We start from the raw sequence: 26,881 nt of genomic DNA, 5'->3' as shown, positions 1-26,881 counted from the left end.
TTACAGGTATTTCACTGTAGCTTCTTGCCGTGCTTCACGTCTTCAGAAGACATTCGTGGGTCTGTCGCTCAAGATCCTCTGCATGAAGATATGTTGAGTATCTTGAGAATCTGAGTCTGAATTGAGCGCCAAGCCATTGATAAGAATGTGTGTCTGGTTAAATATGTCAACCCTTTCTATTCCTTTCTCTCCAAGATCCCAAAGACATGCAGTCAGCAACTCAGGGACTGAAAGAAGCAGCGATGGCGAGAAATACAGAGCAAAAGAAAGGGAGTAAGTGGCAGAAATTTAGAGAACAAAAAGGAAAACGAGAGAGAGAGAGAGAGAAAGAAATTGTTAATTTGAGAGACATTTTAAATTAAATCATAGTCTTGGTCTTTTAGATGAAACTGCAAATGAATTTTAGTCATTTAGTAAGGTTTTGTCAACAACAATACAACATATCTTTGTCTAGTTTTAGTCAATGAAGACTCACTATATTTTAGTCTTCTTTTAATCATTGGCCTATTTTGATACAAAATGAAATGCAGTAAATGTAACATTGATTTTACAAATACTCAGGGTGCGTCCCATACACAGGAATGTATTTTTCCACCTAATACGAATCCCATTAATGTATCAGGTGAAAACAACATCGGATAGATAACCCATTTTCATTCACATTCAGTCTTCCATGATTGGTAGATATTGGTGGGTTTCACATGCCAAGCCATATTAATTGATCACCAACAAGTGGTCTCAGACACACCAGGGGTCTGGAGCCAGGGCCGTTAGACTTGATTCCTGTCCTTTGTCTATGTTTGGAGCCAGGGCCGTTGATTGTTGGCTTTTCTCTACAAGATGGTTGGAGCCAGTTATATTTAGCATTTAGATGACCATGGTCAAACTAGAACACCCCCCCCCCCGAACCAGCCTCAGAGACACACCTTCACCCTTTCCTTATGCTTTACACATTTCAAACCCCCCTCAAGTAGACATCAAGATTCACACCTTGACACACACATAATTAAACCACTCTCCTATCAAAGATCTGCCAAAAGCCATGTGGGCACTAGTAAGGAAGAACATCCATCTAGCCTATGCTTCAGTAAATTAGCTAATTGGAAACAAATTTGTTACATTAAGCTAGCTACCTCGATTGGTCAGGATAACTACTCCCTGATGCCAATGTTAGCTAACGAGAAATTCTACTGAGGTTTGGGTGGCTTATCAAGCAAAGGTGTAAATTCTGAAAGTGAGATAACATTATTTTGAGGCTGGCTGGCTAAAGCAGTTGTCCAGTACAATGTAGTTAGGGCATACATATCTAGCTTAGTTAGCTAGCTAGTGTCATTCACAATGTTGAAGTTAGCAAACTTACTGCAGCATCTCTGAGTGGTGTGTGTAGTGATGTTCGTGGTGATCTTAGGTCCTATCTTGTTCATTACTTTTTTTCTCACCTCTCTGTCTTAATTAATTCGCAAAAATGACTACATAATACTTTCCCCCCAAATCTAACGGTAAGGGTTTAAGCTCTGGTGGCATCACGGGAGGGGTGGGGGGTTATGGGCGGGGAACCAATAGCACGCAGGCTCTCATGTCATATGCACATAGGCAAGCATAATTTAGAGGAAAATGCAGGCACATTTATTTAAGGTTTAGCCATGTTAATGAATGCAATTTTGAAATCTACAATCCGTCTCTCAGACCTTTCTGGATCTTTCGAGAGTTTGTTGTGATTATTGCAATTGCAATCCTGTGAAATCATTGAAATGGCGTGCATTTTCTGTCTTGTTCTCGTCTCATCAACGAAAAAAAAAGTAGACTTAGTTAATGTCTTTGTTTTCAAACATTCATGTATGTCTCGCATCATGTTTTTTTTTCAAGATGTTCATGGACACTGGAAAGAAAAAAAGAGAGGAAGGAAGAAAGGAGAGAAACGCCGCCCCTGCATTGTAACAGTGCGTATTATTAGCTGTCAGGTAGTGAGGCCTTAGTGATTGTGTCATCCTGTGGTGCATTGATTGCCTCCCTACAGGCTGCAAAGGGGGGCGGAGAAAGTAGTGACCTTGTCTTCAGTGTGGGTCTGTTCTCAGCACCCTATTCCAACATGAGTCAATGCTCTCCCTCTGCATACGTATTCCTTATCTCATTCTAGGCTTGCATCAGTCAAGAGAATCCTTTTTTCATTTGTTACTTTTTTCCCTCTTTTCTCAGTTTTTTCTTCGTAGAGAGACTTTAGGATGTCATGCTTGATGCTTAGAAAGAGCTGTAGTGCTCATTTGATAAATATGCATCAAGTATTTAAAAATGTCTGTCTCAGAGTCTTTTCATAAGCTTGGATATGCTGGATTAAGGAGATTTCCTATGCCGGGCAAAGGAGGATTTGTTCTACCTATTTTACTCTTAGGAAGAAGCTTTGTATTTATTTAGCTCTTCCATCGAGGAGAAAGTACTTCATACAATCACAAAAAAATGTTCTCCTTCATCTGTTTATTGGAGGGAATCATTTTCTCATCCCAAATAACACAGTGCTCCCCACCTCTCACCCAGAGACCATGTGTTCACTGGGAGCAAGTGTTTGTTTCTCTTGTTCTGCTTGGCCATCTGAGTGTGCCGTGTTGTGTGTTTCCAACTTCCCTCTCAATGCTGTTTTGGATCATCTCGTAAAAAAGGTTGAAGCGTGGTTGTTTTCACAAGGCAACACGAAGCCTGGGAGCTGGCGAAACCCTGACACACTGTTGTCTCCGGGCACCCTCTGAATCTCCACCTGCTGTCAGCTCAAATCAGACTGCTTCTGGAGCGGAGGAGGGCTGACTGACGGCGTTAAAAGTCACAGTGGATGACTTCAGAGAACAAGTCCCAGGGAAGAACCAACAACAAGAACCAAAAAAAATGGACTGTATCACACACACCCAGGTCATGTTAGGTGAGAACAGTGGAACAGACCCGCATGGGCAGACAACCCACTGTATGCGCCAAGACTTCTGTCTTTGAACCTGCCATTTCTGCCAGCATAAATGCCAATTAAGGGAGATGTTTGAGGCCCATTGTACAAATCCTGAATGCCATGACTACAGATTACACAGAGGCCAAAACTGTCTTCAGGCGAAACTGCAGTGGACTCATTGCTCATTGTAAGCAGACAGAGGGAGCAAGGGAGGGAGAGGGAGAGAGATAGGGAGAAGAGAGGGGAGAGAGACTGTGCCAGTGGTGATGAGGCAATGTTGCACAGCAGTGAAAGCCTGTAATAATTCGAACATTTGTGTCTCATGGCTGACCCGGTCATGCAGCACTCCTGGGAGTAACCCAGCACTCTCCTGACCTTGCCGCCTGTCTCACTCTCTCTTTTCCTGACATTTTCTCTAAGCTTCATTGGCCTTCTCCGATACTGTCTCTTCAGCTGCCCTGTGGTCTCACCGGGAGCGGAGAGGAAGAAAGTGAAGGCAATAAGTGTAAATGATAGAGAAAGAAAGGGAAAGAGAGTCTGAGACAGAGAGGGACGTAGGTAGAACCTAGTAAAATGGCATCTTTTGAACTGTAAGAAGCCATATTACTGATTGTATCTGGAGTGTTTATTTTGTGTTATCATTTAGTTTTTGCTGACAGCACAGCAGAGGCTGTGTATGTAACTGGACTGACCATATAAAGAGCTCTAAAGGAGCCTGTCTCTACAGAAGTCAGCAAGGCAAGTACTAAGTGTTCCATAAAGCACCTTCAGATGTTTTTTTAACAACCAGGAGCTCAGACAAACCCTTAGGCTGTCACAGTAGACAGACGAACAGTCCTCACCACTGTAATGGCTTGCAAGCTATTCACAATACTCGAGTTTCGCACTACGAGGATCTTTACTCTCCCTTACTTTACACAGCTTAACATGGACACAAACAAAAATGCACTACAAACAAACAAAAGCACACACACACAAATATACTTAAAATATAACTAGGTTCCAACCATCTCTCTCTCTCTCACACACACACACACACACCGTCCAATCTCAATTTCCTCATAATGCATTTAATTTAGAAGCAAGACGCACACAGGCAGCAGTATCGTCTTTCTCTCTCCAGCTCGACTTGCTCTGAACAAAGCACCCAGCAGTCCATAAGCAATATCGAGCCTCCCGTCCGTGTCTCTCCTCGTTCACTAATTTGTCCACAATCATCCTCCGAGATTGGCTTTTCTCTTTTTCTTTCTCCTGACGCTGTCGACAAGAAGGGACAATTGCCTTGGCAATTTACCGTAGACACAGGCATGTTTGTGTGAGTGTGTTTGTGGACGCACCTGACACATTTCAGGCTTGGCTGTTTTTTTCTCACCTTTTAAGTTTTTTTCCCCCAAATGACAGGCATTAAATATACCACGTATCTAGTGAAATTATACATTGCTATGTGGTTAAACTAACCAATGTGTAATACTGCTGCTTATCCTTGAAAGGTGGGGGTTGTAAAATCACCAGAAAGTCTTAAATGGAAAACAGCATGACTGCCCTGTCTTTGGTTGTGGGCAGGTCACTTGGGCATTCTGTAATGGCCTCAGAACCATGAGAATGATTAAGGCAGGGCGCGATTAGGGTGGCTTGAAGGAACAGGATTAGTAATCGTGACTTTTTATGCCTTTTAGGAACATAATCAAATCTAAAGTGCTACAATGACCTTTAAAGCCTTCCGAGTCCTTTAAAAGGTGGCTCCAAGCTGTCAGGCCATAATTGAATTGCACAGTGAAATGAATAGTAGGAGGCAGGGGAGGAAAAGAACAACGGATCCAGCCTCCGAACCACTGCTCCCTGCACTGGCATCAATTGTAGCCCTGTGTTGGCACAGGCTGAGTGCAAAATGCCATGCCTGTGCTCTTGTGCCTTGCAAAGCTCATGCTGAGGCACCCTGAATCTCTCTTGTTCCAACATGAACACACTTACTTTCAAAATTCTCTCTCTTTCTCACACACACATTATAATATGTAACATGTACCAATGAGACAATTGTTTACATACACAGATACACATGCATGCACAAGCACACGCCCACGCACACAGATCAAGCAGTTATGCTATTTGTCCATCAAGCCCTATAATAAGGGTAATTGCGCATGAGGTTGGCAAATAACCATTAGGATGTCTGCACATAGTCGCCTGCTGTACTGGGCTGGTGTTGTGCTCCAGGGACTGACAGAAAAATTGGAGCCAGAGGTGAGTCAAATCATGTGTGATTGTGTGTCTGGTCCCATGCTGATGTACCTGTGTGTGTATGTGTGTGTGTGGTCCCACACTCCTGTGTGTGTGTGTGTGTGTGTGTGTGTGTGTGTGTGTGTGTGTGTGTGTGTGTGTGTGTGTGCGTGTGCAGAGCACGCGTGTCCTTTGGGAGAGGCTGTCTATCCGAGTTCACAAAAACACTCAGACAGTCTCAGAGGCCCTGTTAGTGCTCCTGAATGATTTAAGCTCTCTCTCTGACAGCTCTGTCACAGGGGCCGGGGGTGGGAGGTGTGGGTGTAGAAGAACAGAGAGGTGGGTGGAGGGGGCAGTAAGTGACTACAGTGTGGGCCACACCGTGTTCATTTGCTGTTGTGAACATTCCCCTCGTGAGCCAGTGGCTCATTAGTGTCCACTTTCCTTGACAGAGGACGAGCGGTGGACAGAGTGCCCTTTTCAGAGATGCCGGTGCAGACGACACGAGCAGCAGCTCTAAAACAGAGCTGACCAACACATCAGCGGCTGGACAGAATTAGCAACAAGGTCCAGTCAGGGGGAAAGAGAACGAGAGAGAGAGAGAGAGAGCGAGAGAAAGATAAGAAAAGAAAAGAAAAACTGTCAATAACATGAGGGTGTCGCTAATGGGGGTTGCAACTAAAATGGTCTCCAGAGAGTCTGATGAATAGCAAGGGGGTGCAGGGGGTTATCCGACGTATGTTGTAGGTCTCGGGGAGCAGGAACTCTATCTCCCCCTTGCAGCACAGCATCACATAGGAATTAGGCTCTGCTGCAACTTAGCAACTGGCATTTCACAGCTTTTGCACTCTCCAAAAATTAGTGCGTAGGGGTGGGGGGAGAAAAAAAAAGGGGGGGACGGGGTGTAAAAAATGCTGTGAGGTTTTTGCTGCCACTGAGCCTTATCGCGATTAAGAGCCATGCTGTGGCAGTGGGCGTTACTCCTGAATGAGTGGTGCACTCACCAACAACACTCTAAACACTGTCCCAGGGATTGTAAGGGGGTTGGAGGAGACTCTGCGCTTACATGAGCTAACTGATGTACAAAGGTTAGTTATGCCTATTTGCCATAGAGGTGAGCATAGTCATAGTTTCGAGAACTGTGTTGTCATATGCACATAGATGGAACCCAGTGCGGTTAAAATCTTGCAGCACTTTCTCTAACCAGGTCAACCAAGCCAGACAACATCAGGAGCAACAGAGGTCTAAAGGGAGGTATAAACATGGGAGGAATCAACAAATACTGTGGTCGCAGTCCTTTATTGAATTTAGCAATGATGCCGCTTCCAACGCAGCTGCAAATGTGATAATTTGAGGTGATTACATATTTCGGAGTTGTGGAAAAGGGCCACTCTTCCCCTCTAAAAATGATGTGTTAATTTAATTGGACACGCTCCACAGAAGGCTCATTGAATTTTAATGAAATGGTTACCACTGTTGTGTTCTTCTCTGAGGGACCATTAGGCAGATATAGAGAAGGGATACATGTTAAAAACTTACTTCTTGCCTTTCAAAACTTCTTAAGCATCATTAATAAAACAAACAGTGCTTTGCTTTTGGGTTTCATGACAGAAATATACACTAGACAATACTTTTACAGGTAAAAGAGAAACAAATGACTTTTGTATGACCAGTGTGGTGCCCTTAATAATGCAGTAACTATGGCAGTTTTATGAAGCTGTGTCAGAATAACTATAGATGCAACTGTTTATTTGTATTGTCATTCTCTATAGGCCTTGCTGACTATTTCTCCTATAGGCACACTGACTTTTAAGATCCACATAAAACATACTCTTAACTCTGAACTGTTTTAAAGTATATAGCCATAATTCATCAGATTGTCCAGGAACGAATGTGAGGTACAATTCTCCAGAGCTACAGCATATCAGTGCTGTTGTTATTACATAATCGTTTGGCCATTCAGAATATTAAAGGACTACTGTAATAACAGACCTTTGAAAATGACAGTAATATCAAAATCCTTTATCTTAACTGTGCTGAGTAATCCTAACACAGCCCTCAAGACAGCGTTTGGTCCATTATGACAACACATTTTTCCGTTTTTATGACAAAAAAATATAGTTTATATAAATCAAGGGGAATAAGCATTTCTCTTTTTCTTGCAGACCACTCCTACAAGAAACAACAAATCCCCTCCCCCTGTTTATGTGAGGTATAGCTTATTGATTGGTGGGTAAACACTGGAAAGAAAGAAAGAAAGAATAAGAAAGGGGGGAAGGGACAGAGAACAAAGAGAGATATCAATGAAAAACCTATATTTCTCCTAAGTATGTACGTAGGTTACACAACAGTATAGTTATAATATGCTAACCTAATTGTGGGGTTTTCATTTGCTCCTCTCCTGCTCCAACAATAATCAATAATCAATAATGACAGAAAAATAAAGATTAGACAAGCGGCTCACAGTGAAGATGGGAGCTATGGTTGTAAGCGTGATAATCAGGCATTTCGTTCAAACGGAGCCAGCGTGGAGCGCCACTGATGTGTGCCGTCGTCCTCTTCATCGGAGTAGCTGACGTCGGTGAAAATGCAATCCTGTTAAATTGAACCTTTAAAAACACGTGGCCCGTGACCCTTAACGAGGAAGATGGCATCAGTGGTGGACTTCAACGAGTCGACTAAAATACTTCCACTGTGTTCCACTGGTTACTGTTCAAATTAGTGCATCACGATATGCATCATCATTTCCTCCCATGAAAGTTGGTAACCTTGTGACCTGACCAGGTGCCCCATAATGGCCTTTCTGTGGCCTCGTTGATAATGTAATGGTTAGAAGGGGGATGTTTGTTACCATTAAGAGCCTGGCATTGCGTTCTCAGACATGTACAGGCGGATATCGTCAAACTCGGAGGGAATCCTAACCTTCAGAGAATTATAATATTGCGGTCCGTGTCCCATTTACCTATGATCCTTTGTGAACCTCCATCGGCAGTGAAAATGCTTATAGAAAGGCTCATTACCATTTTACAAACAAGGCTTGGTTCTCGGAAGGTGGGTATGCTGCACGCCTCTGGCCATACTCTGTGACTGGGCACGTCACGATGTATAAGCATTCAATGTATCTCCCGGCACATCTCCCCCTCACGTCGTGTGCGAGATTACTGGGCACTCCTAACCCACAGTTTACCACACCAACAGCAGCAACATTCTTATAAATGTACTAATGACTATGTGGAAACGATAAATGATTCCAATTGGATCGAAGTCGACTCGCGTATCTTATCCAGCCGTAACTCATTATTTCCATGTTCATGAAAATTAACGATTTGTGGAGCTACACAAGGAAGTCCTTTAATGTCATATCAAGCTAGTGTTTGACAATGATGCACACTTAAGAAGCGTAGAAATTATGTAGCACATAGGGTATGCATTTAGTAAAACGTTAAAGGAGCACCTGACGAAACCGAACTCAAAATGATACAACTTTGAGACGCCTAGAATTGCTCATGACTCTTGGGAATTCGCGACTTGATATTAAACATGAAGCGTCTTCGCGTTTCAGAATAGTTTGTCCAAACTCACTGAGAGAGTGAAACAAGGGGTAGCCTACCAGATCAAAACATAATCAACCTTTGGAAAGATGTGAATGTGCAAGATAATTACCAGTAAATAAGCCATCCCATCCATGCGCTCGAGGTTTTCCTTAACAATGAAATCCTTTACGCACGTCGGGCACGTTGTCTCTCTATGAAAAAGTGTGCTTTGCAGTACCTCTGTGGCTTACTAATGCAGTGCTTTCGGTTTAAGCATTTGTGACAAACATTTCTCACGTTCGGATGTTACATTCACAGTGACTACAGAAAGTTTCAAAAGCAAAGCATCCTCCCGAGATATTGCCTCCCACTGTTTGTACACGCCTTCCAGGACGAGAGATGAAGTCGAGGAGACAGCGAACAGGTTGCGTTGCACCATGCTATGACTACAAGGGGAATGCAATGATTTCACACGCGAGTTCATGATGAATGGCCACCATTGACCCCTCCTTTACAGTTGCTGAAAATCAGCCGCTCTCCCTCACAGAAGGAGCGTCTAATAAATAACAGTTATACAGATGAATGCAAAAGGAGCCTGCAGCTAATATATTCAGACTCTAGTATATGAATGGCAATATTTATATGCAAGGGCAGTTAGGGTTATGTTTAAAAGTGGCCAAAATATAATTTGTGATTAAGAGTTTAACATATGCATTCTCTATACAATTGAAAATGACACAGTTGCAGCATTATTTATTATGGCGATGGGAATAACAAGCAATATCGTCACTACTATATAATCTCCAACATTAAAGGGTCGGTCCGCGAATCTAATCCCATACACTTTTTGACAAATTCAGCAAATTGCTCTTTATGTTCCAGTAGCTGCCCATTCAGCGGTTACGCTAAAAAAAAATCCGTGGTTCGTACAGTCATGGCTCTATAGTAGAGGGCAAACGTATTGGCTCGGACCGAGCCATAAGCAATCGCAGCCAATCAACACGGTGCTACCAGGAAGGGAGGGGTGTAATTAGGTTGGCTGTTGAGCTCGAATATCAAGATCCTTTCGCATCTTAAAACATCGCATTGTCTAATCAGATCTGTTCACATTTCTTGTATTAGCACAGTATGGAACTAGTCCATCACGTTAAGACAAGACTGGCATTAAATGTACTTTACTACTAACTGACTTGATACACAGCAATTGGAGCTTGGAAAGGAAATCAAATCAAAGACTTGAAGGTTAAACGTAGCCTAATTTACCATTTTAAACCCGGTTTTATATCTGTCAGAGCTCTGTGTTTAGACAACTATAAAGCAATTTCAGCTGTTTTATTCTTCAATCATAGTTCCCGTCGGTAATTTTTTCATAAGAACACATACGTATGTCTACACAACACAAGTTGCAAAGAAAACAAATGTTTTGTGACCCTAGGATACCTAGCCTAAAGATGAATAGGATTCCAGCAATGTGTTTACTTAACTACGCAATGACAGATGTATGCCATTCTTCACCTATAGATCTGGCGGCTATTTAATAACAAAGTAGCAACCCGAGTCCCCCATGGTCTGATCAGGGTCATGGTGGTTCTAATAATGATGAGGCCATTAGAACCCATACATCACCCAGGCTTTTAGATCAATATACTGTGTGTAACCGAGCCAAGCTCGAAAGAAATTGACATGACTCCAAGACAAACATGCCAACTGAAACAAGTGCAAGAAAACCACGCAGCTCGTGACCCTACCAACATATAAAACTCCTGAACCAACCCATGGCACAGGGTTTGCCATTTAGTCATAAGCCAATTATAAGCCCCCAGTTTCTGAATTACTGCAGAGAACCGATTTTTAGGAAGTATTCCCTAAATTCGCCAATCGCACACAGAAAACACACACGGAGACACAGTTTGTCTATCAATGTCGAAAGTGCGCCCCCTCGTATAATATGTTCGCATGAGATATATTCAAACTAAACACGGTCTTATCCGAACGGTGCATGCGCTCAAGCTGGCCGGAGCTTCGTGTAGCCAGTAAGAGTATTCTATTATATGCCATACTCAGAAATATTTTTGATCGTTGTGTAACATGTACGACTGGGCACATTTTCAATCAAACGACAGCTCCCAAAGTTGGGAATTTGGCCCACGAGTTCACTGAGCTTAGAAACGGCAAAATAAATCAAATACAAATTCAACATTCAGCCCTTCTGATGCAACACTATGTGGAACACTGGGGATAGAGGAAAAGTAATCATACACCATTTAGGGTATCACTGATGTGGGGGAAATATACAGATGTAATGCTGCGCAGCCTGCGTCTTTTTCACTGCCCAGGCATGTTGGCTCATGGTTTTTTTCAGAGGAGTAATGTAATCACTAGAAAAAGGTGCCAAATTGAGTCAAATATGGATATCTAACGGTTATAACAGACTGAAACACATAACCCGCTGCTTATGCAAATATTTACAACACTTTCAGCGTTGGTATAAATATTTCAATGTACCATTAAGAGCATATCATTGTTAGACGTACGCAGAAAAGACCCCAGCTCAGTAATTGTGTAATGTTTTGTGGAGCAAATGCTTCACTTTTCATGTCTAAAGAGTACATATAGAAAATATAAAACCAGGAATACAATAAACATCCATATGCAGGCACCTAAACTCTGGTCTTGCCATGAGTAGTTATAGACTCTGCACTCCATCATTCATTTCAAAGGATAACTAGTGGATTCGGCTTCGGCTTTCAATGTCTTTTGATGTGGCACCACACTAATAAATCTGACCTTTTCACTCTGATAAGAGTGGCACATGAAAGGCATTAACTTAATACACAAGTTATTCATCAATTCTCATCAGTCTCTTGTAGTAAGTCTAACATATTATGTATAGGTAGCCCAGAAAATAAAATGTGTTACAAAGGTACTAATTAGAAATAGTCACTATATAGTTGCTCATATAGATCGTTATTAACATCAATTGCAGCAATTAAAATGGTATTAATCAATATCTCCCAGACTGACGATTCCACAGTTCAACCGATAGTGTTGATCCCTGGACTTCCAGAAAGCATGTTTAATGTTATGCTTTTGAGGGCATGATGTACACACTGTGTTTCTTGCTAAGAGACTTTAAGGTAGATTTTGTCTTGCTATACCCTTATGAAAACGCAGCGGGCAGTGCAAACGACTTTTACATCAAATGTCAGCAAACATCATTCTTGTAGTCGGTTTACCTGCCTTCAGGTTCTCCTGGTCATCACCCCTTCCGTGTCCTTTGTTCCGTGGTAGCTGCTGCTTACTCGGTCCACTTCATCACAGAGCTGCACGTCTGAGGACATGTTTGTGGAGTAACGCAAGGTTGAAAAGCAAAGTCTCTCTCGTGGACGGAGATAGAGTTGAGTGGGAAGAACGAGTGAGTGAGTCTGAAAGAGAGAGTGAGAGAGAGAGAGAAGGAGAGGGAGGGGGAGGGGTTGAGGGGAGGGAGAGGCGCGTAGTCAACAGAAGAGGATATTCAAAACAGGGTACAATATCATGGACTCATTTGAGTCTTTCCTTGCCTCTCCAAAAATCAGCCCGAAAACCTTTCCTTGCCTTACTACTTACTTTCCTTGCCTTTACATTTTTTATTAGTTATAAAAGTGAAAATAATTATGCATTTTCCATACAATTACTATATTCACATTAAGCACGCCCCCAAACAGACACATACTGGTGTTTTGGTCACGTCTGCAGTCCAGACGCTCAAATCTCAGTTCTAAACATTCTGTAGGGTTCAGCACCATGGAGAGGGCATGAGACTCCGTAGTGGGAGCTGAAGGGGAAAGTCAATAACTCGGGCTGAGACGCAAGTTGATCACCCTCAATACGCACCTCTGGAGCGCAGGATTAAAAGGATTTTAGCCATTTGACCGTACGTGCTGTGACTGCACAGTGCCCTCTGATACAAGATTTGCTTCGCCACTGGTTAAACCACTTACAATACCCGGAGAACGATGTCTCCTCTCGCCCTGGGCTTCCAACATTGACTGAGCACATTCAACTCCACCAAGCCGCCTGAAACAGCTTTCTAGAAGCATGCACTCAAAGAGTAATGTGCTGTGTTTCTTTTAGCCTTTCCTCTCCATTCAGAAAATACATGTTCAAATATGCCTTAAAAGTATACCTTGTATCTAACTGTCCTCATTTTCAAACACTTGCTATTATATCGTTTCAATGAATAACTATTATTTATTATTAACCAATAATTTTCACCAAATGAACAACATACATCATCCGAGCCATTATAAGAAACATTTGACTAATAATGTAAATTCTCGTGACAAATGACACTTCAACTGTTGACTTGACATGCCCTGATAAGCTTGGGGAACTGGTCTTCTGGTATTAGCGCTAATTCATTTGAACTAATCATTTTCTTCGAGTGTAAACTCTCCGTGAAATATCAGTGATGTAATCTTAAAAAAGAAGCAGTTATGCATACACTAGAATGTTTTACTGACATCTACTGGGCGACTATTCCACGTTGTCTGTCCAGTGCCTGAGATCTCAGTCAGTCGTTCCTGTCAGAGCATACGTACTTAAGGGGAACCCTTCTGGCAAAGCCGATCTGTCCATCTTTGAAACCAGCAAAAAAAAAAACTATGTACACAAACATTTGTTCACAAAACAGTTGAGACGTACTAAAGACTCTGAAGGTCCTAACTGGCTACTCAAAATTCTTAGAAAGATTGGGCTGGTCGGATTACCCGCCCTTGCCAACCTCTCTCCATTGTACTTCACCCCCCCCCCCCTCTTTTCAATTTGTACGAGACAAAGCTGTCACTCAGAGAAAACCAATTTCTGTTTTCATGCCGTTATAGCGAAGCTACGTACGCTGCCAAAATCGCAAAAAAGCAGGGTCAGACTTGTGCAAACATGGGCCCTGGAACTGCAGCCGTCAATTAAAATGGTGGAGCCTAATGGTGTTTTGGCTGTGCCTGCATTACATCAACATTCTGTCTCTCAGTGTAGCAGCACGCCAGCTGCTAAATTGGAGTTTGAAGTGACAGCCCGAATATAGAATAGTGAAAAGTGAGAGTTGAGAAAATAAATAATATAAATAAAATAAAATTAATATGATTTGCGTGTGCGCAGCCACTCATGGCATGTGAACAGCATTAGCCATGGCATGAAAAACAATCTTGATTGCATTTTCTTACATGTATTGAATTTAAAACAATTGCAAAGCTGAATGCATACCTCAATACGAATTAACTTAGACATGACATTTGCCCTCGACTTGGAAATCTACCTGATTTGCTTTGCACATGGATATGTGGCACTACGACCTTTGGCTTGACACTTGCAATTTGCTGTGTGGTTTCAGGTACACACAAATGCAAGCTGACACACATACACTCACACTCTTTCTTTCTCACTCTTTTACACACAAACAAACATACACAAGCAGATATAAGCAGCCATACACCTTAACTTGTACACATATAGAGTACGTGCATTAACACATGAAACAAACACCCAAATACACACACACTCACACACACACACACGCACACACACGCACACAGACATACACACACACACACACACACACACGCATCTGTCATGATAAGCAGATGGAGAGCCAGAGACATGGCAGGAAAAGATCAAGAGCTGCATATTAAAGTTGCACACCTGCTGAGTGGCAGAAGCACTGACTTGAGTGCCCCTCAATTAGGAAGCAAAATGGAGAGGAAAGATGTGGAAACCATTGTTAATGGACAATCTTCTGTCACCACAGCCCCTTCAAAGACAAAGAAATACCATGGACCAAAATGTTCACCGTGCGTTGATTAGGCCTCGGCATAAAAGGACATTTTCATTCTAGGCATATTTTATGAATTCTTCTCTGCATCACCTGAAATGATCCAAAATGCTGACCTCTTCGCTTCCCTTCGTTGTGACTCCCGTTCTTCAGCTTTATGTCAACTCTCATTTCAGCCGTGCCAGGCACCTCATTTCATGACAATCAACTCCAACCCAGAGGAGAGACGCCTCTGGGCCCCCCTGGAGGTGACTTCTCAGGAGCTCTGGGATCGCTTTATCCACAGAGACGCAGTGGACAACATGCCCTGCATTTCCCTGTGGGCCACCTGACTCTGGTGTTTAAGTGCCTTGCTGTTCTCCCTTTCCTGTGTGTCGATAAAACGTGTTGAGGAATGCTGGACATCCATCGATCTTCGGGCCATCAGGGAAAGGATGTCAATATATAGTAAGTATAGTCAGTATGAGGTGGGGCACTGGGGTCTTGATCCATTATGGACCACTGTAAGTAAGTACCTTCAGCACATTAATATTGCATGGGCCAACCAGATGCACATATTTAACATGGAACCTGTGAAAAAAGTCTACAGCTTTAGGTACATATAATACTTTCTTACTTGCAGTTTACTTGATTTTACTGTTTTACCCACTAGACAAAGGCACAGAATGTTGTGGTTAAAGCCAGGAGTGTTTTGAAAGACTTTGGTGTTGGTGTAACCTTAACCTAACAGCTTAATTTCTTACCGTGGCCTGATTGATGACGTTTACGGAAATCACTGCAGCCCATATTGGTCTGATGTTCCAGTTAGTCGGCCTCATATTGATTTGAGACATCATGACAATCCAAATGTTAAACAGATGATCTGAAGACAGAGATGGAGGGGATGGCGCTTGACCTTGAGGAGTATGCTAAAAATGAGGACACGTGTAATTTCCTGCATTTAATGAAAGGAGAATAAAGATTTCATTTGGAAGATTATGACCTTCAGGATAGTTTATTATCTCAGATCTGACATCACAACATGTATCGAATTTTACTTGTCATTTTATGTCTAATTATGTCATTTTATTACAATTATGTCCAATTGTATCTATTGATGTTGCACCATGAGCAGTTAACATTGTCTCAGTCATTTTAGAGAACCCGAGGCCTGAACCCCCTAGGATAGAGCAGGCTCACAGTCCCTCCAGGACCTACTCCCAAGGCTGCAATGCTTTAACAAGATGAGTGGTGTATGACACACAGCCTAACAATGTCCTTTTGCTATTATGCTTCCCATAGCAAACATAGGTCCACACCATACCAGCCCATACCATCAGTACAATTCTCGGTTCAAAGTTCAATGTGACCACGATGGTCAACCAAACAGCCCATTATTTCTTCTCTAGCATAATAGGACATGTTGATTAATGGTGTAGCCTGGGCATTTGAAAACTTCGTTTCCCATTACAGGACACAGCATGATCTATTGGTCTGGCATTTGATCTAGCTCAGCGAGTGACGCAACATGGCCATTTCATAATCTTGCTGTCTGTGTGTGTGTATGTGCATGTGTGTATTAGACTGTGTTTGTGTGTATGAACGAGTGTGTAGTGGAGGGGGGGATTCCGAGTTGAAAGCTTAATCAGATTCATTAGATGATTGGTGAAGACATCAAAATGTTTCTGAAATGAAATTAGACATGGCTTTCATGCCTCCTAGACACAGAGGAGATGTACATTATGGTGCTGTGGCTTTCCAGCCACAAATTAATTTGGGATCTCTCTCTTTCACTCCCTTTCTCCCTCCCTCTCCCTCTCACTCTGTCTTTTTCCCATGTTTGTGCTCTGCATTTTTCAATTGACATGTTATAAAGGTAATCATTTGGTTATCTTGTCTGAGTGGACCTCAGTGGACACTGATATAAATAACAACTTGACTAGAGCTCATATTTCTTGGCATGTTGTAATCACTAGTACCCAGCAGTAGTTCACGTGTGATTACTTCTCACTCAAAGGTGTACTTGGTTACCGTTTCTGAGACAACCTTGAGGGGAACCATTGATTTATGTTTTCCCATTTTGCTAATTTGCTCCGTTCTGAAATTAGGCGAGACATCACAGGGAAGGAGCTTGAGGATGGGGCTTCCCTGCTGGGATCCTGTGAGAGCAGCCTGTGGCAGGTCTCTGTGCCGGTGCCCCTGACCCAGAATCTTCTGGACCACAAGAGTGATAATATGCAAATGAAAAACTGTGCCAGAGCAGTTTGTCTTAATCAGGCCTGACAAGTCAATGACAAACTGGGTGCTCTTAAGCCACCAGGGAAACATGCAGTGGCTGAAAATGGAAAGTGTGGAATGTGGAGATAAATGGAGAGAGAGAGAGAGAGAGAGAGAGAGAGAGAAAGGGGGATACATTTATGAAAATATGGATCAATCAGTGTATGTCTGGAAAAAGCAATTTCCCCTCCAATCAAGCATTGTGACGTGGATGTTACAGAAGTGGTCTTTTTGTTTCAATGGGGGAGTAAATAGGATATCTACTGCCAATCCACCACAGTGGTCATCCCAGAAAAAAAAAAAACCTCACAGAATGAGACTAATTGACAACAATGTGCTTTTGAGAAAGACCCTTTGGCCCGTGCATCGTCACCATAAAAAAGCAAGAATAAATCTGGAAACGCACAGTGGCTGTAAAGCATTTCGTCAGCATTTCGTGGTAATTTACTGTGGAGCAGGTGGGTTTCAATAGTGCGCAACAGGGAGAGAATACCTATTATTTAGTCAATGCTGTTGGCTTTTCAACTGTGTGCTCCTGGAGCATTGCCAGTCTGTCCACCCAGAGACTCTTTCCAGCCAATAAGCAGCCAATTAAACATTGGCTGTGACACATAGCTGACATACCACATAAATCCCAGAAGTTTCTACGGAACGTCAGTCTTGGCTGATTTACTCAGTGTATCTTTATGGGCCCATTCGTCATGTACAATTCCAAACTCTATTAGCGCCTCACCTCTACGTATGACATGTTACCCCACAGCTACAATCACGTTGCTCCACCATATTGTGATGTTATGAGTCACAAAATCTTAAACTAACGTGTTATTTTTGCCTTTTTGAAACACACGAGTGAGGCAGCCAACCCCTGACACTCAGCTTCTATTGGACTGACCCCTCGCCCCTGGTCATAATGAGGGCAGGTAAGTGATTTGTTACTGTCAGCAGGGTGGGCATGTTATACACTTGAGCCAGGCAACCTGACCAGGCAGGCCTCCGAGTGGCTGCCACGTCAAGGGCAGAGGTCGTTGCCTCAGCCATGTGAAAAGTTCACGTCCAGGGCCAGCCAGTGCAATTACTCACTTTCATATAACTGCTGTTAAGCACACCAGGGAACAGATGTTCAAGGCCTCGTTATAATAATAATAAACATGTTTTGGCTTTTGTTGAGGTCTTTTATATTAGGTGCAAGCTCATGAAAATTGAAATGAAATCTTTCATCAGAACTAAAAACTGCTGGTTATTATTGCACAGCCCTTCAGAATATTTTATTTCTAATTGTGCAATCAAGGAGTTTATATATCCAGTATTTCTAAAAAACAGCAATAATGAATGGCTTGATTTACATTATAATTTCTTACCACTTATTACAGCATCCTTTTAAATACTCAATTCTAATAGGTTAGTGCTCAAAGGTCAGTTCTATCAGACCACTGAAGTGTATCAGAATGCTACCACAGTCTTTGCTGCTTTTCAATACACATTTTAATAGGCAATATGTTAGTCAAACTTAACAAACTAGCAGAAGGTCTATGATAGTACACAACATTTGAATCGTTTCCTTCATGGTATACGTTAATGGCGATGTGTTGTTTAGTTAGGTGTTCATTTTAGGACATGGTGGAGTTTGGTTGTAGTATCCATGGCAACCGGAGGACTGAGCAAGAAAACTTACTTTTTAGGAAATAGTTGTTTTCTGCAAGCTAGTTCACTCGTGTAAAGTAAAGTCATGTTTAGTCCTCCAGTTGCCATGGATACTACAACCAAACTCAAATGTTGTGTACTATCATAGACCTTCTGCTAGTTTGTTAAGTTTGACTAGCTAGCGAAGTTAGGTTAGCGACAAGTGGAGGCATTCATTCTTCAGCAAAGTCGGCAACCGGAGGACTAAACATGGGTTTACTTTACACGAGTGAATTAGCTTGCAGAAAACAACTATTTCGTATTATATCAAAAGTAAGTTATCTTGCTGTACCAGTTGACAGAAACACCACAGCGGTATTCACTGTAAAAGCTGCTACTTTAGCTAATTCAGAAAGCTAGTCAACAGTTCCCTCATCTAGCTCTGACAACTTTTTTTCTAACAAAGTTCTGCTGAGAATGGCGGCGTTTGGTTTGACCAAGTTTTGTGTGAGGATGACGCCATTTGGTTTGACAAAGTTTTATGTGAGAATGACGCCGTTTGATTTGACAAAATGTTATGTGAGAATGACGCCGTTTGTTTTGACAAAGTTTTGTGTGAGAATGACGCGGTTTTTTTTTTACGCCGTTTTGTCTGAAAATGATGGCGTTTGGTTTGACAAAGTTTTGTGTGAGAATGACGCCGTTTTGTCTGAGAATGACAGAGGTTTTTCTGAGACTGAAGCCGTTTCGCCTGAGTCTGACGACTTTTGGTCTGAGACCTGACGCCTTTTCGTTTGAGTCTGACACTTGAGTCTGAGATCTGAGGATGTCCTAAAATGAACACCGTACACATAATTCAGTATCAGCCACTTAGGCCCACTGTGTGATCCGACCTCTTAAGACAACAGGCTCTTGCACTCAAGAGGGGCACACTAGTGAGTCTTCTCATATCAGACTAATTGTCCTCAATTCAGGTCCCCAAATGAGCTTATTAGCAATTCTTTGGTTTGGGCACTGGTTATAGCATCTTAATTGGGAGTAATTAAGTTAAAGAATGGCACTGAAGGGTCACACAAAGCGCAGAAATGTGTGTGAATGGATGAAAGAACCCCACCAGATGGATAACACTCCCTCTGCTCCAAGACATCAGGCCATCTTTTATCACTATGGAATCGAATGAATGTCTAACATGTTCTGGTTTTATTTTTAATATCACCTGTATCATACTTCAACTCAAACTTAAACTGAGTTTATGTCAAGGTACGATTAAGATTCAGACCCTCATCCTGCCTAAGCATCTGTACATGCAATGAATCGAATGTATGTCAAACATGTTCTGGTTTTATTTTTAATATCACCTTTATCATACTTGAGCTCAAACTTAAACTGAGTTTATATCAAGGTACGATTAACATTCAGACCCTCAACTTGCCTAAGCATCTGTACATGCAATGCTGTCTTAACCTCACTGTATTGTTGCTGTCAGAGAATTACAATAGTCAATGTCAAGCTCTCACAGTGGTTTACAGTGTACAACTGTGTATTGATGCTCACCAACGTATTGGAGATGACGAGCACCCATTTGTATGCAAGAGGCATTGGAAGCCGGTGTTCCACAGACACAGAGGGCAATCTCTCAGGGGCTGATAAATATCCCGACAAGGGTTCTCTCAAAACCCTTAAGTCTGACTCACCGAGACTACAACCTCAGTTCAGAGCTTATAGAAGACCGTTTTTTCAGTGTTTACTCACTGAGGCATCTCATCTCACCTTCTTGCACCGACTTATAAGGTGGAAGGTCTGAGGAACTTAGTGTGCCTGCGTATACAGGCAGAGGCATACGATTAAGTTTAGTCAACTTTTGTTAGTTAAACTTCCAGAACTGGGCTATTTTAAAGTCTGGGCTTGTCGCTGCGACTCAGTGAATAACTCAGGCAAGAAGAGAGGTCTACTTGGAGAACTAATTATGCTTAACATGACAAGGCCACTGCCTAACTACTAATTTCAGGAGTTATTTTTTCTCCGTTTTACGAAGCACCAAGCAATATGTCTGTGTGGTATAGAGTCACTAATAGCACCTGTTGTGACACATGCACTTTGTGTGTGTGTGTGTGTGTTGGGCGGGCTAATGAGCTTAAAAATAGAGGAAGAATATAGAGCATCAAATTGTCCCACATCTTAGATAAAAAAAATTGGCCACAAAACAAATTTTGAAGAACAAGCAGGATAATTATGGGTCTCCTCCTCAATTTTAAGAGACAGGCAGTAAGAGAAAGAGAGAGAGAGAGTTTTTTTTCAACGTACTTCCATGCTGGTTTGTAAGCATGCATCTGCGTTGCTATAGGACATGAGCCTATTTGTGAGTGTACCAGTCTGTTCGCTGGCTGATGCATTATTTAGCAGTCAGTGCAAATGCACCGTGAAGCAGATATTAGAAATGGCATGCTGACAGGTGTGGCATATCAAAATGCACCCTTCATTTGGATTGGATTCGAAATGTTATTGTGACCGGCAAGAAAACTGAGTCTTCATGTAAAACAATCCTAGTAGATCTATCACAATAGAGAATTCTTACATGCCAGGAGTTCATTCCAAGCACAAATGTATGTATGGAGACATATGGAATATTAAATGTGGAAGAATAACACATATCATATCATGTGGTATGGAGGACAGTAGAGAGAGGAGGGGAAAAAAGAGAGAGAGTCAAAGTGGGGTAGACAGCCAACAGAAAATACACCCAGAGAAATGAAACTACACATTTTACCCCAGATGGCAGTTGGTAGCGGGACAGGAGGGTGCAGTCAAGAAGTTCTCGAGATGAAGGAGAGGGTGAGAAAAAGAAGGAACGGAACCACCTCAGCACCCACCTGCGCCGCTGTCTCAAACTAAGGGAGGGAGTGGCAATCGATTGCATCAAGTGGAGCCAGACAGGCGTGAGGAAATTGAAAATTATTCCCGGTGCGTGTAGGAACAGCTCCCTGACAGAGGACATCAGTGCACAGCTCCGGTCTCAGCAGGAGCATATTGAACACCGACACTGAAAAAAAAAAAAAAACACTGTCACCAGAAGTTCTGTTGCTTCCGAACGCTTTTTCCAGTACATAGAAAGTTCGAGAAGAGTCAGGATGTTTCTGTCACATACCGCGAGTATGTTCACGTGTGAGTTAAGGGAGGCTGGAGTAAAATTGATATCGCACAATGACAAAGAAAGTCACCTTTTGTGAAATAAATGACACGTAACATTATGTACGTAATGACACGTAATATTTTGCATAGCTTAATTTGCACCCACAAACCTCAACCAACTGTAAACAGCAGAAAACCTTCAGTAAAAAGTGGACACCACCATGCAGACTGTAAGAAAGACATTCAGAGACATAATTGGTGAAAAGTATCACTGCCCAGCCGTGAGACTAAATCACAATCCTTGATGAGGGCAATAGCAAATCACCGGGGGGAGGAAGAGCGATGGAAGGCCCTTTTATTTGGTGTTAATTATGCTGTAAATTCCCACAGTGGCATTAACCATCCTTGACTTAATCTAAAGGGAAATTATGCACTGCAATTAATGGGGAATCGGAGAGCCAGACAAGCACCCTATTCTATTTTAATGGCTCAGATTGCACGTTAGCTGCCATGGCTTATCATTACTCTTCTCTGGGAAGAGGGAGACGGGTATAACAAGCAAGGGAGGGGTTGGATTCACCTGTACCTTTGAAGGGGTTTGCTCAGTTGCACAGACTGGCAAGTGAAAAACTTTTGCTTAAATGTGTTTAATTAGCATTGTGGCTAACTCCGCTGAGAGTTAATCATGGAACTGATTCAGGTGGCAACGAGGGACAAAAGCTCTATGCTGTCTTACACTGTAATTGTGGCTTCCTTTGTGCTGAAAAGTGCAATGCTGAAATCTTTCTAAAACAGTAAACCACCAGCTAAACCTTGGCATTTAGAGTTGCTTAACAACCTGTGCACAGCTCCTGCATCCATTCACCAGGGCCTTTAATCATAGAGAATACAGTGTCAGCTGGTAATTACAGTAGCCTATATATTTAATTCAAATGGGAAAAGGGGGACTACATTTGCATTCATTTATTTGGTAGAGGCGGTTTAAAGCTCCATAGAAATGGGTTTGCATACATCATGGATAAGCCAATATCAGTTGGATAAAATGTGTGGAAGATCCACTGCTGCCCCAGCTTCTGAGGAAAATAATGAAAGCATATTACTCCACTGTAGAGCCATAGAACTATAGACCATGCTAGTTATGCATTATAAAGAAGGGGATGTTTAAACACTTGGGTCACACCTGTGTGTCCTCGTGTAACCACCATTTCCACCAATGATACCGAAGCTGAGTCATGGTGTGAACAGAGCTGAAAGGCACACAAACAGGACATACTGGAGGGGAATGTAAAGTGAGCTCACCTCTCTGTCTACATGGAATCAGAACAAGAATGAAGCTTTTAGCAGGTTCATCGTATGCCATGTGAGCTGAAGCCATTTGCTGCTAAAGGCTTAAACCAGACTTGAAATGCAAAAAGTGGTGTGTCAATTCAACTCAATTCGATTTGTACAGCCCCAAAACAATACAATTGTCTCAAGGGCACTTTACAGAGCCTAAGGCCTGAGCCCCTCAGGAGCAAGCACAAAGGCGTCAGGGGTGAGGAAAAACTCCCTATTAACAGAAGGAAACCTTGAGCAGAACCTCCGCTCATGTGGAAGGGGGGGAATCAGAAACATGGCAGATGAATTCATATATGTATCAGGATAAGCATGCTAGCATACATGTACATGATACATGCAAAACAATATTGGAAAAGATGGGGAATGAGCATTCAAGTATTGTAGAACAGCTTAGTGGGTATACAGTGTGCTCATAAGGCTCCGATTACAAAATAAATACCACCACAACAATTTTGGGCAGGTTTTTACAATCAATCACCTTCCATTCTACACTGACAATGTTGTTTCTGGTGAATAGCCTGTCAGAATGAAGCCACGGGGCTTTGCCAACAATATGTTTATGTAAATAATAAATGAACAAAATAAACAACACAATAGCTTGTGATATGACACAGTAGCCTTTCTTACGATGTCATCCACAGCTCTTGAGAACACAATGAGAAGCGGCAGTCATAACAACCTATTCTTTTTTTCAACTTTATAATAATAACTTATACTTGAGTGATACTGGACTATAATGCAATCAAATTAAACAGGGCACATCAAAGGCAGAGCTAACCATTGGTCGGAACCACATACTCCACAAAGAGAGGAAGACGAGGAAACGGAGGGAAGGTCTGCCGAGGTGAACCCACAGCGGAGACGGCGAAAACGGATACGGTGGCTGTAAAAACTAATGAGGAGGACTATGTCCCCTTCAAGAGTTACCGGCGCTGGTAAACCCTGCCTCGGACTTTATTTGTCAACAGCTCATCTTACGACCTGAGAAAATCAACAGCACAGGGCTGAGAGGGCTATAACTGAAACTCCTAACAAAGTTTGACAGTTTTCTGTGGCGTCATGAATGCTAATAACCATGTTATACTCAAGTGAAATTGTTGGAGAATATCTATTGTCTTTTTGAGTGTAACCAATCAGGGTAATTTCGCAGATACGTTGTCAGTCATTATTCTGTTCTATGAGCTTTGAATAATTCATTGGGATATTTCATTGATTGAAAAAATTGGACAGAATATAAAAAATATGGGTGAGTCAGGCCTGGCTCAAAGAAAGAGGTGATTGCAGAGCAATTGTGTTGTTCACAATTGTCTTCATTTCAGGCCATTAGGATTGAGTTTTTAATGAGGACCATGTGATTTTTTCATTCCATTGTCTCAGGTGAGGTCATCCAATTTAGAAATGCCTGAACAGAATTTTGGTTTAAAATGTAAATAGAAAATCTAAAAGAAAATCATACAGCAAGTCTCATAGGAAGGGGGTTCTCCTTGACATTTTCACTACATTGTGGACACATTTTCATTTAGTAAAATGAGAGAATGTGTGAATGGCGCGTACATTGAAGAATGTTGGTGTTTTTTGGTAGTTGCAACTCATGTGAGTCCTTCCTCCACAAGAATGTATCACATTTACATTAAGTAAACTGGCAACAAAGCTTTGCACATTGAGGCACCATGTTCATTACCATTCAAATGGTCAGCCAGACTTCCTATCTGCAGACCTTCAGACCTTTCATACCTAGGTAGACCCCATACTGTCCCCCTTCGTAATATGCCCCACCCTTCACCCTGAACCCCCAGACACACCCATTATGTTAAGTTGTGTATTCTACCTTCCCATAACTGAATATGATTTGTAGGCCATACAGAAGATTTAGAGGATTCTCCGTGTGAGGATTTTGTTGTGGGATTGCTGTGTAGAGGCACTGACAGCTACCACACGTGAAAGAATGGAGAAAGGAGTGATGCTGGGAGATTGAGGAAACATCACCGCCTTAGGAAGACAAAGGGATGCAAGGTCAACTAAGAAGAGACTTACACTACACTATGGACGATATCTCGTAATCATCCCTCCTTCTCTCTCTCCTCCATAGCGTGTTGCATGTGCTTCAGATCTGTTGCATAGAGTACGCAGAATAAACAGACACCCTACCCATCAGACTGGCATTCCATTGAACAAAGAACTAAGGTGCATCAACTGTAAACAGTTGAAAGATAGACTTAAATCAGCAATACGGAGTGTTTATTTGTCCTTCACATGACCATATGCTATAAAAATGAATTTGAGGACGGTACCAAAACTGGTTGCCTATAAAACCATACCTCAAAAAGTGTTGCATAGTGTTACTTTATGACACAATTGTTCTCAGATGCATTCTGTTAACTGACCAAATGCACTTAACCAAATCCATTTAACTGTCATAATGCACTTTCATTCTGGAAGCTGACCTATAGTTTGACGGGCCTATTTTCCAGCTCTAGTGTAGGGCTCGGCTCTGTCTCGGGGTCAATGACTGAAAACGGCTATCAGGCACTATGACAGGCTATTGCTCTATGGTTTTGTATTCTGTGTTCTGGAAAAGATAAACACTATACTTCCTAAATGTTTTGAATCTATTTTATATACTTTGTACATTCTTTTAATTATGTTTTATATTCTATTTTATGGACTATGACCTTTATTTATTCACTATGCTTTCATTTTTCCTGTTATAATGCTATTTAATTCTAGGCTATGTTCGTTTGTTTGTCTTTATTTGTTCCTTTTGTTTTTATTCATGTTAAGCTGTTGAATTGCCTCTGTGTTTGAAATGTATAAAATGTATAATATATAGATGATCTTGCCTTGCCTTCAGCAGACAGCTAAGAATGTAGCTGTCATTGAATTTTCGTATTTTCCTTATCTCTCTCGACCACAGCTTTCATCATCTCTTTTTTATCAGTTTATTATTCAAATCTTTCCTCCCAGCTCAATGTTTTACCCTCGTAGAGCGTGTGTGGTCTAATACTCTGTATTGGTCCTTGGTGTGTTCGATTCCACCGCTCTCCATTTATAGGTCCGAGATGCGTCTTAAATAACATGAGCGCAATTAGCCCCGCAGTGCTCCCACCTGAGTGAGGGGAGGAGTTATTAGAAACCAGTAAGCATGCTTGAGTTACCGGTAATCTCCCAGTTAAAAGGAAAATCTCTTCAGGTTCAATATGCAATACTTGACTTGCTTTCCCATCCCCCACACTAAACAAAGCTGGGAAAATGATAGCTCAAGTTCTGGTCACGTTTCTACACACTTAGGCTGGAGAACGCCATGGAAGTGGAATTGCTCCCGCTGGAGTCAATAAAGACGTCACAGCCATATTGACCTGAATTACTTACGCTTGGCCTCCATTTCTGTCCGACGTGTGCAGGGGAAACTAACTAGCACTTAACATCTGCAGAGCACATGACATTTAAAACATTCGTTCATTCTAAGTGTGACCTTGATAACAAAGACACTGTAATTTCACATTCAAGTTATATGCAGAAATGAAACCTACGGGAATGACCTTGGTAGTGTTAGAGGTCGGCTCAAGCTGTTGCGTCACAGGAGAAATGAATAGCTAAGCAGGCCTTGGCAGTGCCGAGAAACATAGAGGTTTTAAGCTGAAGTAGATAACATTTCTTTAGGTCACTTGAAGTCTGCCAACTAACATGAAAAAATATATATAACACTGGTGCATGGAACCTGTGGCTGTGAGAATCTAGTCTACTGAGGTTTGACTATTGCAGTTGGTGTTGGCAGAGAGAGAGAGAGAGAGAGAGAGAGAGAGAGAGAGAGAGTGAGTGAGAGAGAAATCCCATGGTGTTGTGTCTTTACAGCGAAGGCAGGCTCGGGTAGGGGGATGGAGGGGGTAGGTTACTTCACAGCCGAAAATAAGTCAACGCAGTGAGTCAATGCTCAGGCCTTATCTAGTCTTTACCTACGGATCGTTTCCGCCCACTCTTCATTTTCCCCTTTATCTGTATGGGCACCCTCCCATTTTTTTCTTTTTTTTTTTCTTGAGGTTTTGTTTTGAGGTG

The 26,881-nt window shown here is 42.1% G+C and overlaps 1 protein-coding gene across 2 annotated transcripts in view; it reads right to left on the bottom strand.

The window, feature by feature from the left end:
- Positions 1-12,114, bottom strand: part of chrm2a (cholinergic receptor, muscarinic 2a) — a 66,981-nt gene extending 54,867 nt beyond the window's left edge. The window contains exon 1 of one of the 2 annotated variants that reach the window (XM_012823523.3): positions 11,916-12,114. The gene's annotated coding sequence lies outside the window, so the exon portion shown is untranslated. Of the gene's footprint in view, positions 1-8,809; positions 11,883-11,915 lie in introns of those variants that run through there. The other variant, XM_031582646.1, reaches the window with a different exon arrangement.
- Between the last annotated feature and the right edge of the window lie 14,767 nt (positions 12,115-26,881).

Source organism: Clupea harengus, chromosome 16 (genome assembly GCF_900700415.2).
Source record: "Clupea harengus chromosome 16, Ch_v2.0.2, whole genome shotgun sequence".
In the NCBI taxonomy this organism is placed as follows: Eukaryota; Metazoa; Chordata; class Actinopteri; order Clupeiformes; family Clupeidae; genus Clupea; species Clupea harengus.
This window is presented reverse-complemented; position numbering and strand designations above follow the sequence as displayed.